The sequence below is a fragment of the Bison bison genome, unplaced genomic scaffold (genome assembly GCF_000754665.1).
Source record: "Bison bison bison isolate TAMUID 2011002044 unplaced genomic scaffold, Bison_UMD1.0 scf7180017864295, whole genome shotgun sequence".
Lineage (NCBI taxonomy): Eukaryota > Metazoa > Chordata > Mammalia > Artiodactyla > Bovidae > Bison > Bison bison.
In genome coordinates this window covers 10,204,188-10,219,910 of record NW_011494867.1, presented here as the reverse complement: position 1 = coordinate 10,219,910, position 15,723 = coordinate 10,204,188, and the positions used below count along the sequence as shown (strand labels likewise).

At 45.6% G+C, this 15,723-nt stretch overlaps 1 long non-coding RNA gene across 1 annotated transcript in view; it reads left to right on the top strand.

Moving 5' to 3' along the window:
* LOC104996536 overlaps positions 1–14,970 on the top strand; it is a 19,340-nt gene extending 4,370 nt beyond the window's left edge. Inside the window, exons 2-3 of the long non-coding RNA XR_826212.1 lie at positions 14,077–14,122; positions 14,929–14,970. This is a non-coding gene — a long non-coding RNA (uncharacterized LOC104996536). The remainder of the gene's footprint in view (positions 1–14,076; positions 14,123–14,928) is intronic.
* The last annotated feature ends 753 nt before the right edge of the window (positions 14,971–15,723 follow it).

Sequence of the window (15,723 nt, the reverse complement as noted above, 5' to 3'; positions counted from 1 at the left end):
TGGGGATGGAGTGAGGCCTAGGAGAACTGTTCCTTGCAGCTGCAGCCCTAGCTCCCCAGGGAGCCTCCAGGTCCCTGAGTCTCTTGGAGGAGGAGGGAAGGAGGAGGCAGGCAGCTCTCTAAACACTCTGTTCTCACCAGAGGTTTGTCCTTGGCCCAGCTTTCCTCCCAAAGGCTGAGTAATCTAGAAAAATTGCAGCCCAGCATAAGTGAGCCAGCCTGGGGGCCACCCTGGATCACGTCTGCAAGTGGAATTCTTGGCTCAGTCCCTCCAGTAAATTTGTAACTGTTTAGATTGGAGGGTAAGAAGCAACAGACCAGTAAATGGGTGAAGCCACAGAGGTTTGCTGGCCCAGGCCTTGGTCGTCCCTAATCTCAGATTAAAAGAGAAAAGACTTTCTTCCCCTCAGTTAGCATTTCTGCTTCCTGCTTCCTTCTCCACAGAACTTGCCTCCCCAGCTGTGCCTGGATTTGGGCCCTGGCTCGGTGCCAACTGGACCAGCTGCACTGTGTGCCTCCGTTTCCCACCTCCAAATGGGGTAGCCTTTGTTCCTTTCGTGGTGTTGACAAATTAATACATGATGAATGAATGATATAATGAATGAATGAATAATAAATGAATTAATACATGCTGACTACTTCCATCAGTGCCCCATGCATGTTAGTCACTCAGTTGTGTCTGACTCTTTCTGACCCATGGACTGTAACCCGTCAGGCTCATCTGTCCACAGGATTTTCCAGGCAAGAATACTGGAGTGGATTGCCATTTCCTTCTCCAGGGGATTTTCCCAACCCAGGGACCAAACACGGGTTTTCTGCAGTGCAGGCAGATTCTTTACCATCTGAGCCACCAGGGAAGCATAAAACCCCATGAACAAAGCTCCATAAGTTTGAACTTTTGTTGATGATGCCTGTCCACCAGTTAGAAAACTCTTCCTTAGCTGAAGACTTTGTTTCCTGTTAAAATAGAAATCATTTGAAAATGGATTCTATGAGTCATTGACACCTTAGCATTCATTAATCAGCTTCAGGCGCTTTCTCAAGATCATCTTGTTTCATGACTAGAGGGAAAGGAAGAGGCCAGCCCCTAAGAGGGGTAGAGAGAAGAGGGGAGGGGAGGCAGATATAAGGCGCTAAATGTACACAAAGCTTCCTGCGTGTCACGGCTTCTCCTGGAGCTGATGCTGTCTTGGGACCTGTCAGGTCAGAACTGCTGGTCACTTACTGCTGAGGTTTCTAAGGAAGCTGGCCTGGCCCATAGCTTGACTCTGTTTGCCATGGTTCCCTGTTTGCCAGCTGTGAAAATGAAATGCTTGGCATTTCAGGGTTGCACAGCTGGCTGTGGTCCAAGGTCAGCAGGTAACCCTGACTAGCCACGTCTCCCATGGAGTCTTCAAGCCTCTCGTGTGAAACCCAGCGCGTGGATAAAAGCCTTCGCAAAACTGTGTGGCCAGGAGAGCCACATAAGTAATACAATTACTTGTGATGCATTCACTGCTACACCCCCTGCCCTTCCTGATAGGATTATAACTGAAAAAACTCTCAGTGTTTTCATTTGACTTGGAAAACCTGGACCTGGTGTTTGGTATCGGTCTAGGGTGGTTGAACTCTCAAGCTCTAGAGCTGTGCTGGGCCATTTCTATTTTAATTAGTTAGAATTACATGAAATTTAAAATGCACTTTCTCAGTTGCCTTACCTCCATGTTGCGTCCTGACTAGTCACCTGTAGCTAGTGCATAGCACAGATTATAGAACAATGCCACTTCTCAGAACATTCCAGAGATGCTGCCCTAGAGGACCTCTCATTAACTGTATGACTTTGAGTAAGTTGCTTGTCTCTCTGGGCCTCAGTTTCCTCATCTTCAAAATGGGAGTTCATCTACTCAATAGCAAATACTTTTTGAGTGCCAGCCATATGCCAGGTACTCTTTTAGGTGCTGCGGATATAGCGCTAAACACAGATAAATAAAATGGTGGGACTTCCCTGGTGGTCCAGTGACCAAGACTCCACGCTCCCAATGCAGGAGGCCTGGGTTCGATCCCTGGTCAGGGAACTAGATCCTACAGGCCACACCTAAGTGTGTGTATGCCCCAACTAAAGATCCCATGTGCCACAACTAAGACCTAGCGAGGCCAAATAAATAAATAAATGTGAAAAAATATACAAGTAGGTAAAATTGTGACTCTCATAGAGCTGCCATAGGGGTGGGGCCAGAGTCCCTTATCTCTGAGAGTTATCTTGAGGATTAAATAAAATAGAACAGGCAAAGCATTTAACAGGGCACATTCCAAGTTCTTGAGAACCGTTCATTCTGTTATGACTACTAATCTGCCCAGCCGCTTCTCCCACAGCCCTGCCACCTGATGGTAAACAGAGAGCATGCATACCTCTACATCTGGTGGTAGAGTACGCATGGCGGATATTGCTAATTGATCACAGCACTTTCCCACTGAGCCCTGAGGTACTGATGGGATTCTAGGAACAGCACGGAGCAGCACTCTCAGATACATCCTTTTCAACATCTCTTCCAAGCTCCCCCGTGAGCTGCAGGACCCCTTAGTTTCTGTCTATAGAGTTCAAGCTCAGACTTCAGGCCCAAGCCTGACTCTTCTTAGGGAAAAGAGCAAGTGCCTGGTTGATACCTTGTCAGCCAAGCAGCTGGTCCTGCTTTGACCTCCTGCCAGCAACTGGCTCCTTGCTCCACTGCTTCTTGGAGTGGGGTCTGGCCGTGTTCTCACCAGGGCTCCTGCAGTCTTGAATATCGTTTGTCTCCTTTATTCAAGAAAAGTGGATTGTCCCTAGGTGGACAAACAGTCCTGGCCAGAAAAGTTTGAGTGAAATGTCAGGATGGGCCTGACATCCAAAGTGGGAGAGAGACACATGAACTCGCAGTTGTAATATAGTGAGATAAGGGGCGGGTGGAGGCTGGCCCCCAGCCGTCGGGACCCAGGGGAGGAGGAACACTAGGTCCCCAGGGAAGGGTCTGCTCCATGGGAGGGGGTGTCATCCTTCTCCATCTTTGAACTGCCTGTCCCTGCTCTTGTTCTCCCCCACTGCAGGGACTGACCTGGGCAGCCCACCCTGACTCAGCAGGGCTGTCCTCTCTCTGGGTCAACCATCATTTTGGTTCTGGTGGTTGCATTCATTCAGTCATTCATTCAGTATGCCACGTAGTTACAGCATGTGGTGTGAAGATACCAGACTTCAGCCCTCGCTTCTACCACTTGCCAGCTGTGTGACCTTGGGCAAATTGCTCAGCCTCTCTGTATACCTTGCTTTCCTCCTCTGAGGAATGAGGTTTACAGTGAGGCAGTAGAGTCTGTCTACCTGCCTCCCCTTCCATGGAGAGGGCTTAGCGTGATGACCTGTGTGTGATACTGGCTCACTGATATTTTCATTCACACATACATCTCCAGATCCCCAGAGATTTTTTTTTTTTTTTTTGCTCTTTTTTTGCTCTGTTGACATGGTTAATTCCAGGAATGAACATTTTTTTTTTCAAATGCTAAACTTCCCTGACACCCCTGAGATAAAGCTTTTCTGTGCATGACTTAAAACTATGGGGCAGTGACACCTGAGCTGTGTTTGAAAGGGCAAGTGGGAGATTCTAGGCAGATGAGAGTGGTGAAGGGGGTCTCAGGCAGAGGAAACAGCATGTGCAAAGACCCGGAGGAGTGAAGCAGTGGACAGTTGAGGAGGAACTCTGGTTGGCTGGACATGGGGTGCTTGCAGGGGTCCATGCAGGGGAAGCTGGACTCTATGAAAACAGAAACCCTTTGGCAGTGAGCTGGGTGCCTGGCTAGTGTGGTTGAAGTAGCTTTACCTGTGTATATATGTATGTATTATTTTATTGAAGTATAGTTGACTTATAATGTTGTATTAACTTCTGCTGTACAGCACAGCAGTTCAGTTATATGTGTATATACATTCTTTTCCATTATGGTTTATCACAGAATATTGAATACAGTTCCCTGTGTCTACTCTAGGACCTTGCCCCTACCCTCTCCCTCTGACCCCCTTGGTGGGCTGGTACCAATACAGCCCTGGCTGGAATGTCCTTCCCCTGCCCCTTCCTTCTGAATCAGTCTCAGAGAATTCTTAACACCATAAAGGAAAAAAGAATTATATCAGTGATGCCAATTGGCAAGCAGGGTGGGCTCTGGTTGTTACCCATCTGCTTGTGCTCAGATTCATTCTTCACCTTCTCTGTGTCCTAGAAGTCTGACCTTGATGGAAGGCATCACCTGGGCTCTCTCCCCTGTGACTTCCTATTGGGTTGAACCAGTGGGAGGCACCAGATGGAGACAGGAGGGCAAGAGGAGAAAGGTGGGGAACTCCCTGTAGTCCCTAGATTCTCTTCAGGGACTTCCCTGCTGGTACAGTGGCTAGGACTCTGCACTCCCAATGCAGGTGTCCTGGGTTAGATCCCTGGTTAGGGAACTAGATCCCACACGTGCAACTAATGGATCCTACATACAGTATGAAGCCACAACTCCTGAGCCCCTGTGCTTAAACTACTGAAGCCCGCACACCCTAGAGTCTGTGCTCCACAAGAAGAGAAGCTATCGAAATGAGAAGCCCATGCACTGCAACTAGGGAGTAGCCCCCTGCTCACCGCAACTAAAGCCCACATGCAGCAATGAAGACCTTGTGCAACCAAAACTATAATTAATTTTAAAAAAGGGACCCTGCATGCTGCAATGAAGATTGCAGATCCTGAGTGTCCCTACTAAGACCCAGTGCAGCCAAATAAATAAATGTATTCTCATGCTCAGTCATGCCCGACTCTGTGACTGCGTGGACTGTAGCCCACCAGGCTTCTCTGTCCATGGGATTTTTCAAGCAAGAGTACTGGAGTGGGTTGCCATTTCCTCCTCCAGGGCATATTCCCCACTCAGGACTGAACCTGCAACTCCTGTGTCTCCTGCGTTGCAGGCAGATTCTTTACAGCTGAGCCACCTGGGAAGCCCTAATAAATAAATACATACACAGATATATACATACACACTTATTTCAAAAAGTAAATTCTCTTCAGAATCCATCTAATGTGCCTTCTGTTTGCTGTCAGCACTCTGACTCCAAACACTGGGAAAATTTGCCTTTCAATCTATTTATCTGTCAGTTTTCCAAAATGGCTTATAGAATAGTCTGCTTTCTCCCTCATACTGTCAACATGGAGAACCTGAACTTCTGGTTTAAGGGGAAGAGAAATCTGAACCGTCTGTCTTACATGGTAGGAAGTACATGAGGATGTACAACCAAAAGACCTGGCACTTGTACTTAAATGTGTGTGGCAATGTCAGCTGGCTGAGCCTCAGTCTCCCCACCAATAAAATGGGCATAATAGAGTGACCCTGCCAATCAGCCTGTAGCCAGCAATATGTCTACTATTGTGAGATCACAGAAGGAATATTTAATGAATGAAAGAGCACATGATGGATGACCAAGTAATATGAGCTAATGCACACACAAAAAGGCACTTTGAGTTTCAAAGCTTTTAATTTTTTTCAAAGCTTTAATTGAGTTTCAAAGTTTTAATTTTTATAGTTATTTTTTAAAGACACTCTCTTAACTAGCTTTCATTAAACTGACTCACTAGGTTACTGAACTTGTCCTATTTCTTCTGTGAAACACACGTACATACTGAACTCTCCACCTACATACTTCTTCCTCACCTTTGTCCTCTACCCTTAGGCAGAGTGAGTGTGTTTGCTCCCAAACTTGTGTATGGCAGTTGTGTTTATTATCATCAATAATTGATTCCATTAAGTGTTACAGAAATCATGGAAACATGAGGGTAAAAAGAAAGAATATTGTCTCTATGAAAACTGAAATGAAACTTGGGAAAACTTGAAGCCCCTGATTAAGGAAATTGACATCAAATGAACTGTAGAAACCAGGGAAGAGAAGGTGGAAGGGACTGTGAACTCCAGGTAAAGGGTTCATTCTGCACATCGACGGTTTTGAAAGATTCTTTAGGTTCTGTAACCACCATAAAGAATGGGAAATGGGAAATCACAGTAGAAGGTTATAGAAGGTCCATGCAAGAAGAAAGATACAGGGCTATAAACAAGAATGAAATAATGCCATTTGCAGCAACGTGGATGGACCTAGAGATTATCATACTAAGTGAAGTAATCAGAGTAAGACAAATACCATGTAATCGCACTGATCTGCAATCTGAAAAATAAAACAAGTGAACTTATTACAAAACATAAACTCAGGCATAGCAAATTTATAATTACCAAAAGGGGAAGAGGGAGGAGGGATAAAGTAGGGATTTAGGATTACAGATATGCACTACTATATGAAACAGGCAAACAAGAACCTACTATCTGGTACAGGTAACTATATTCAATATCTTATAATAATCTACAATGGAAAAGAATCTGCAAAAGAGTAGATATAAATATAACTGAAGTACTTTGCTATACATCTGAAACTAACACAATATTGTAAATCGACTATACTTCAATTAAAAAAAATACACTAGTGTATTTCAGCCAGCCTGTGCTCAAAGAAGAACATATACATATACTTGTTGCTGCTGCTGCTGCTAAGTCGCATCAGTCGTGTCCGACTCTGTGCGACCCCATAGATGGCAGCCCACCAGGCTCCCCAGTCGCTGGGATTCTCCAGGCAAGAACACTGGAGTGGGTTGCCATTTCCTTCTCCATTGCATGAAAGTGAAAAGTGAAAGTGAAGTTGCTCAGTAGTGTCTGACTCTTCGGGACCCTATAGACTGCAGCCTACCAGGCTCCTCTGCATCCAGGCAAGAGTACTGGAGTGGGTTGCCATTGTCTTCTTCGGCAGGCTGCTGTTATGGGGTGCTAAAAGCCAAAAAGATGCTTATTTTAACAAATACCGCAGAAAATTGTGGCTTTTTATTTGCATATTGTTCACATTAATTTATTCCTCTCTATAAAAAAAAAAAAATTTATTCCTCTCTATAGACCTCCTCTGGATAATAGTTTCCCTTAGCCAACATAAAATAAACACTTCAGGAAAATTTTTATTTGACCCTGAAAGTATATTTTAAATGTCCTAGGGAAAATTATTGTTTAAAGAAATTAAATGATAGCTTTTTGTTTGTTTGTTTGTTTGTAGTGGAACCAAGAACCAAAATTTTCACATATTATGTTTGCTTAAAGTCAGGCGGATCTACATACATCTTCCTGTCTGTGAGAAACTTACAGCCTGTGAATGACTAAACACACCACACCAAGGGGAAATAAAACAGGTTTTCACAAAGCAAGTTTAAAAGTTTAACTGATAATACCGGATCCCCTGGGTTACTGAAATTTCTTTGTCATGTCAAAAGTAGAAGCTAGTTCAAAATAGCAACGGTCACTAGACCAAGAATTAACTCTCACAAATCCTTTGCTGTGATGGGGAGCTCACTACCTCCCAGGAAAGCCAAATTCAGTTCCATCAGAAAAGAGTTTTCTTCTTCTTCTTTTTTTTTTCATCAATATATTTTGAAAATTGAAGTGCAGTTGATTTACAATGTTGTGTTAATTTCTATGAAAGAGAAAGATCTTTATATTGACTCCAACTCTGTCTTCCTGTAACCGGGTTAGATCTGCTCCCAGGAGGGTCGTATAAGACTACCTTCAGGACTTCCCTGCTGGTTCAGCGGTCAAGAATCCACTTGCCAATGCAAGGGTTGTGGGTTTGATCCCTGATCTGGGAAGATCCCACATGCCACAGAGCAATTAAGTCCAAGTGCCACAATTACTGAGCCTGACCTCTGGAGCCTGTGAGCCACAACAAAAGTCACCACAGTGAGAAGCCCATGCACCGCAATTAGACAAAAAGAGTAACCCCTGCTCCCTGCAACTAGACAAAGCCTGTGTGCAGCAACAAAAACCCAATGCAGCCGAGTCTTTCTTTTTTTTTTTTTTAAAAGAACACCATTATCTGCTGTAAGAGGGACTTCCTCCCAAGTGAAGGGGCAGTTCCCCTATCCTCCACAAAGCCACTCTCCTGCAGGATAAACCACATCTGTGGCTTCGCATCCCTCCCAGTGTCTGCTGGGGTCCTCCTTTAAGCACAATCCCCACATCAGAACACAATTCTCAAGGCGTGGTCTGACCAGCTCGACCATGTCTTCTTCCCTGGTTCTGGACGTTAGAACGCCTCCTCCTAAGTACCCTCCGCCTCCTCCTAACTACCCTCCTTGACCCTGAAGGGCTAGGAGGATGGTGGTGGAGTGGGAGAAGGGGGTCCCCTTTGCAGGATGTTGGGTCTGATAGTGGAAGACCCTGGTGAGAGAGTGGAAGGCAGGAGGGAAGAAACGGCAGGGGTATTTCTACCCGTCTCTGGAGCAAATCTCCAGTAGCCATACCTTCTCTGAGCTGCAGCATCCCTTAGGTGATTTCAGCTCTACTCTAGTGTCCCCTGACCCTGTCTCTCTGACCCAGGGCTGCTCACCCATCTCTGGGCTGTGGCTGATTTCTTGGGGTGCACCAACCTGCTGGACTTCTCTGCTCGCTGCTGTAGTCAATATCCTTCATTCAATTCTTCCTGCTTATATACTTCCCCACTCGCTGAATGAGCTCTGTATATAGTTTCTGTTTCCCGGTGGAGTTTTGTGTGCCACGTCTAGTAAGGCAATTTAAAGTTTCATACTGATTGGAAAGGGGAGGGGGAGGGTGGCTGGCACTTAAAATATCAGCTGCTTTTTGGGACTTGCCTGGTGGCCCAGTGGTTTAGACTCTTTACTCCCAATGTAGGGGGCGTGGGTTTGATCCCTTGTCAGGGAAGTAAGATTCTCATGCTGCATGGGTGTGACTAAAAAAAAAATTTTTTTTAAGTAGTTGCTTTTATTGCCTTTGATATGATTTTCCACATGTGGTCCTCACTTCATGGAAGAGGAGACTGAGGCTCAGGAAGGGAATGGCAGAGCCAGGGTTTGGGAGAGAAATTTTCTGAACCTTCAGCCATTAGACCACACTGCTCCACTCAGAGGCTTGCACCCACCCTGCCCTTACTCACTGGTAGATAAAATCCTAGATCATGTTGCCCTTCCAGTGTCTTCTTGCTGGATTTCTGGAGTCCAGGCGGAGTTCTCTCTGAGTGACTCACAGTTCCTGAGAAAGACCATTTGGGAGGAGGTAGGTATTACGTTCCCTCTGTCAATAGCTCAGCACCTTCACTTCCCAAAAGCTCCAGGGGCCCTCTTTTCAGAGATTTGACAATGAGTGAGCTCAGCACCGATTCTATAAATACCTTTTTCCATAAATATCTATTCCATGTAAGACACCTGCTTTAGAATGACAACCACCTTGCTGAGAACAGCAAATTTCAGGGTTATGTTTTATTTCCATCTCTAATTACAGCTGAGATGGGATTTCTTCCTTCCTTTCCTTCTTTTAATGTACAGCCCCAAGGTAAATGTGGGAACTAGGACACTGACCTTCAAAATTCTGTAGGTTATTATTTGCAATCACAGAAACAAAGCTCATGCAGAAATGATGGTCTTAAAAAGTCAGCACAGTGTTTCTAGAATGGAGCACACATGGCTGAGCTACTCTGGGTCAGTTTCACTGTGTCCAGACTCTGCCTCTTCCTGGGGAGGCTCAGACCCCTGACGTCATGCCGCCTGGGTTCTAACAGTGTCTCTGCAAGGCTCTTGCTGTGTGACCTGGGGACATGGTGCCACCTCTCAGTGCTTCAGTTCCCTCCTTTATGTTGCAGCGGTTAGTGGCACTGTCTTCTTGGGCTGACGTGAGAATTACTTGAGAAAATAGTTGTACAGCACTTAGCACGGTGGCCAGCACAGAGAACACAACCCATAGTAAGCTATTACTCACTCTGCATGAATGCCAAGTCTCTTCAGTCGTGTCCGACTCTTTGCAACCCCATGGAGGGTAGCCCACCAGGCTCCTGTGTCCGCAGGATTCTCCAGGCAAGAATACTGGAGTGGGTTGTCATGCCCTCCTCCAGGGGATCTTCCTGACCCAGGGATCGAAACTGTTTCTCTCATGCCTCCTGCATTGGCAGGCAGGTTCTTTACCACTGAGCCACCTGGGAAGCCCCCTGATTACTATCCCTAATACTGCATAATATAGTTACTATATCATGAATAGGGTACATAGATGCTGTATTAACATTATATCAATATACTGTCTCATTGCCCCTCACCACTCACTGTCCCCTTCTTCTCCCCTGCCTGATATCACAGGGATGGGTCCTAGCTTGTCCCATTAAATATATATATATATATATATTTATTTATTTATTTATTTTACTTGGCTGTACTGGGTCTTAGTTGACACATGTGCAATCTTTAGTTGTGGCGTGTAGGATCTAACTCCCCAACCAGGGATCAAATCCGGACCCCTTGCTTTTGGAGTGCAGAGTGTTAGCCACTGGATCACCAGGGAAGTTCCCATCCTTTGTGTATTTTTATTACTTAAAAAAAAATTTAAATTAATTTTATTTGTTTATTTTTGGCTGTGCTAGGTCTTTGTTGCCGCGTGAGTTTTTCTCTAATTGTGGTGAGCGGGCTTCTCACTGCAGTGGCGTCTCTCGTTGAGAGCACAGGCTCTAGGGCACAAGGGCTCAATAGTCTCAGCTCCTGGGTTCCGAAGCACAGGCTCAAGAGTTGTGGCCCAAAGGCTTAGTTTCTCTGTGGTATGTGGGAATCTTCTGGGATCAGGGATCGAACCTGTGTCTCTTATACTGGCAGGCGGATTCTCTACCACTGAGCCACCAGGGAAGTCCCCTTTCAATATTTTTAAATTTGGTTACCTGTCTTTTATTTTTTATTAAACATGCCTGAATTCTACTAACTCTGGGCTTTCCCATCATGGAGTCATTGCTTTCTCTCCACTGTCCAGGCCTATTTGAATTGAGTTTCATTTGGGCTTCCCTGGTGGCTCAGATGGTAAAGAATCCCTTTGTAATGCAGAAAACGCATACAGGAGACCCGAGTTCCATACCTGGGTCAGGAATATCCCCCGGAGAAGGGAATGGCTACCCACTCCAGTATTCCTGCCTGGAGAATCCCATGGACAGAGGAGCCTGGTGGGCTAGAGTCTGTGGGGTCACAAAGAATCAGATACGACTGAGCGACTAACACTCAAGTGTTAACAAGCAAGAAGACTACCCACACCAAAGTGGCTTGTCTCCCTCCAAGACTAATTCCCATGAGGGCAGGGAGCCTGTTTGTCTAGCTCTTACATGTAACATTGTTACTGCCCAAGTTTAAGAATCTAGAGATGAGATTTCACAAAAAGATTCAGATTTTTTGCTTTCCTTAGACAACTGGAAGGCTTGGCCTCATTATGCTAAGATTCCTGCATAGCAACTGGGACAGATCTGAGGACCAGCAGCCCCCTTTAAAAGGGCAGTTCTAAGATGAAACTGACACCCAGAGGAGAATGACCTTCAGGAAAAAATGTTCTTAGACTGTGTACTTGGCTCATTCACATTACGTGCCTGCCCCCTACAGGCAAGTGTGTGTGTCATCCCTTTAGACACACAATAGGCCCAGTGCCAGAATAAATGAATGGATGGATGGATAAATGAATGAATAAATGAATGAATTTATACCTGCCCTCAATTTTTTTTTTTTTGGTCCCACCATGTGGCAAGTGGGATTTTATTTCCCTGACCAGGGATCAAATCCGAGCCCGTGCATTGGAAGTGCAGATCCACTGGATCGCCAGCGAAGCCCCTCCCCCAATTCCTGACATAGTAGCTAGCACATTGTTGTTCAGCCGTTAAGTTGTGTCCAGCTCTTTGTGACCCCATAGACTGGACTGCCAAGCTTCCCTGTCCTTCACTATCTCCCAGTCCATTAAGTCAGTGATGTCATCCAACCATCTCATCTTGTCACCCTCTTCTCTGGCTGCTCTCAATCTTTCCCAGCACCTGGGTCTTTTCCAATGAGTCGGCTCTTTGAATCAACTGGCCAAAGTATTGGAGCTTCAGCTTCAGCATCGGTCCTTCCAATGAATGTTCAAAGTTGATTTCCTTTAGGATTGACTGGTTTGATCTCCTTGCTGTCCAAGGGACTCTCAAGAGTCTTTTCCAGCACCAGAGTTCGAAAGCATCAATTCTTAAGCACTCAGCCTTCGTTATGGTCCAACTCTCACATTTTTACATGACTACTGGAAATACCATAGCTTTGATTATACGGACCTTTGTGATGGTTTGGCAAAATGATGTCTCTGCTTTTTATTACACAGTCTAGTTTTGTCATAGCACATAATATATGTCAAATATTTTGATCTGATTTTTTTCTAAAGAAACGCGAGTTTGATTAGATTGATTTTTATATTGTGTGGATCTCAGATTTAAACAAATATTCACACAGCGAATTTATTACTGGGGTGCAGTTTATTGTTCTGCCTTAGCTGGGCATGTTGTCTTCACAATGCTCAAAATCAGATTTTGTTTCAAAACCCACCTTACACCTTCAGTCCAGTAGAGGGCGACAGCAACTACAAATAGGAGAAACACAGTTAAAGGTGGAAGCATCCAGATAAAGTCGAGGCACCCAGGCAGGGTCCCTGAACTCTGGAATCAAATTCAGGCTAGAAACCACTTTGTTGTTGTTGTTTAACATTCTTAATAGATAGTGCATTCATATGTTCAAAAACAGAACAGGATAGATAGAAGTAAAATGGTATATGGTAAAATCTCTCTCCTTCTCCTCTTCCCTTTGTACCTGGCTTCCTTCCTCATCTCCATCTCAGGCACAACTCTTTTATTTTTCTCTTGTGTGTTCTTCCAGAGGTGTTTATGCACATATGGACGAACACAAATATCTCTGTACTCCCTCCCCCGACTTTAAAAAGCTAGCTGCACAAGAAGGTGTTTTGATCATACTGTTCTGTACTTTGCCTTGTTCCATCACGATGTAGACTGTAGATCTATCATTAATGTAGACGGTAGATCTATCAGTAACAGTGCATAGAGAGAAGCCCCCTACTCTCTTTGTTTTTCCAGCTTCAGATTTCTCCATGGCACACCTGTATCATTATCTCTTCATCCAGCCCCCCATCAATGAGGGGCTTCTGCTACTAGCAATAAGGCTCAATGATTCAGTTCAGTGCAGTTGCTCAGTCATGTCTGACTCTGCGACCCCATGGACTGCAGCACTCCAGGCTTCCTTGTCCATCACCAACTCCCTGGAGCTTGCTCAAACTCATCCATCGAGTCAGTGGTTACTTGAATGATGATTACTCAGTGATTACTTGACTGTGTCTATAGCAGCGACCATCAGCCCCAGTTGCCCATGAAAATGATGAAAGGGGATTTTAAAAATCCCAGCCCTTAAGTCATACTTCAGATGAACTACATCAGAATCTCTGAGTGTGGGACCAAGGCACACAGGCCGCCCTATATCCTGTTGATGTTTCTAGGGGAAACTGGCCAAGAGCACAGAGATTTGCAACGTTGCTAGATATTGACAAGTGGCTTCCATGCCTGGTTGTGCTAACTTGCACTCCCACCAGCTTGTATGAGACGGCCTGAGTCTTCATGGCTTCACCAACAAAGCATGCTTGTCAAATTTTGCTTTTTGCTAAACTGTTAGTTTTTTGTTTTTTTTTTTTTAAGTTATCTCAGTTTTGCTTCAATTTGCATTTCTCTTATTAGGGCTTGAGACTGAGCATCTTCTCATTGTTTAAGAGCCTTCTGACCTGTCTGGTCATATCCTGTGCTCACTTTTCTTTTCTCTCCCTTCTCTCTGGCTGTGCGACAGGGCTTGCAAGATCTTAGTTCCCCAAACCCAACCCTCCTCACCTCCCCAGGAGTGGAAGCATGGAGTCCTAAGCGCTGGACTGCCAGGGAATTCCCTCTTTTTCCTAGGTTGGTTTCTCTATATGTCAGCGAGCTACCTTCTTCCTGATTTGAGTTGCAAATACTTTCTACTGCTCTGCTGCCTTGTTTTGTTTTCTTTTTTTTCCCCTCGAAGAAGACTTTTTACATATCTGAATGTAACTATCTTTCGTTATGGTTTTTGGATTTTGAGTCACGGTTAGTTTGGTTTCCCATTCCAATCTTATAAAGGAAGCTTCCCATGTGTTCTTATGACACTTTTGTGGTTTCCTTTATTTACAGGCAAATCTTCGATCCTTTTGGAATTTACCCTGATCTGCGGTGTGAGGTATGGCTCCATCTTTGGCTTGCTTTCTAATAACTAATTATCCCATTATCTTCATCAGGGAGTAAGGTAGGAGCTGCTTTGAGCTGCATCCAACTGGAATTTCTTTGTTTTTGCCTTTTAATTTATAGCAATACCAGCTCCTACTTTCCCCACTCACCTTCCCCCATGTGCCTGTTCAATGCTCGATTGATTTTTGTTTGTTTACCATTAAGAATTAATTTTATTATTAATTGAACATTGTCCCTGACCTTTGGGGTTTCTATTTACGATTTATTTTAGTTGATAACCAACAACAATGATCTTTTGTTGAATGTCTAACATATTTGTTGACAAGTTTCATTAAACATGAACCATAAAGCAAACCTATGATGTCAGTTGTAGTTGTTGTTTAGTCGCTAAGTTATGTTCGAATCTAAAGTGGTCGGTACTATTACTATTCCATTGGAGGAAGGTAATCAGAGAGTTTCTGAGGCTTGTCCAAAGGCCTACAGTTAAAAAGAGGCAACACTGGATGCGATTCAAGAGCCGGGTCTTGGGGGGTCCAGCCTTTTTACTTGCCTGAACCCTGTAACTGGTCTTTGTGGAATGATTGCAGGAGGGAATGAATGACTGAGTCAGTGAGGGAAGGAAGAAGACAGAATGAGTCAGCTCCTGCCCTCAGTGGAACCCAAAGGGGGAGATAAGATGTGAATGCAAATAACCAGAGCGTAAAGTAAACAGTGACCCCACCAGTGTTTTGGAAGCAGTCCACTTTCTATCCCCTCCTATCTAACAATCTTACTTCTTTCCAATTTCTCCCTACCTAGAAACCACGGAGCCCAACACTGGGCCAGGGCAGTTTGATGCAGTAAGTCACCCATGTGGAGCTTCCCTGTGGAGCTCTGCAGCCCAGGAGCCCTGGTGGGGAGGAGGGAGGTAGAGGAAGGGATAGGGAGGAGGGGGGGGGGTGCAAAGTGAGAGAGAGAGGAGGCGAGAGGACAAGAGCTTGAAGACAAGGAATAGGGAGGAGGTAAACGGAGTTGTTGTTTGGGGGGATAAGGAGGACTAGGGGAGGCTGGGGTAGGAGATGAGGGAAGGGAGGGGAGGTGGGAATAGGGAGGAAGGAGGGAGAAGGGGTGAGGGAAGTGAGAAGAGCAAGGGGAGGAGGTGAGGCGAGGAGCGGGCAGTGAATGAGGAGGGAGACTCAAGGAGGGAGGAAGGAGAGGGAGTAGAGAGAGGGAAAGGAGAAACAGGGCTTGGGGAGGAGGAAATGGGGGAGGAGTTAGGGGAGTGGAAGAACAAGAAAGGGTTGGGGGAGGGAGAAAAGGAGAGGAGGAGGGAGGGGAAGAGCGGGGAGGGAGAAGAAGAGGGGAGGAGGGAGAAAAAGCCCCTCTCTCCAGCCCCCTTCTCAGGGTTGCGCAACCCACTCGGGCTGGGATTGGTCGCTGGCGGGTAAAGACGCCACGCCCCGACACGCGCTGCGACCAATAGCGATAGGGGGTGGGGCGTAATGCGTCCTCGGAGGCCAATGGGCGAAGGGGGGCGGGGCTGCGTGGCCTGGGTCTAGCTCGCTTTCCTAGCGCACTCGGAGCCACCGACGCTCTCGGAGCTCTCCTTCTCTC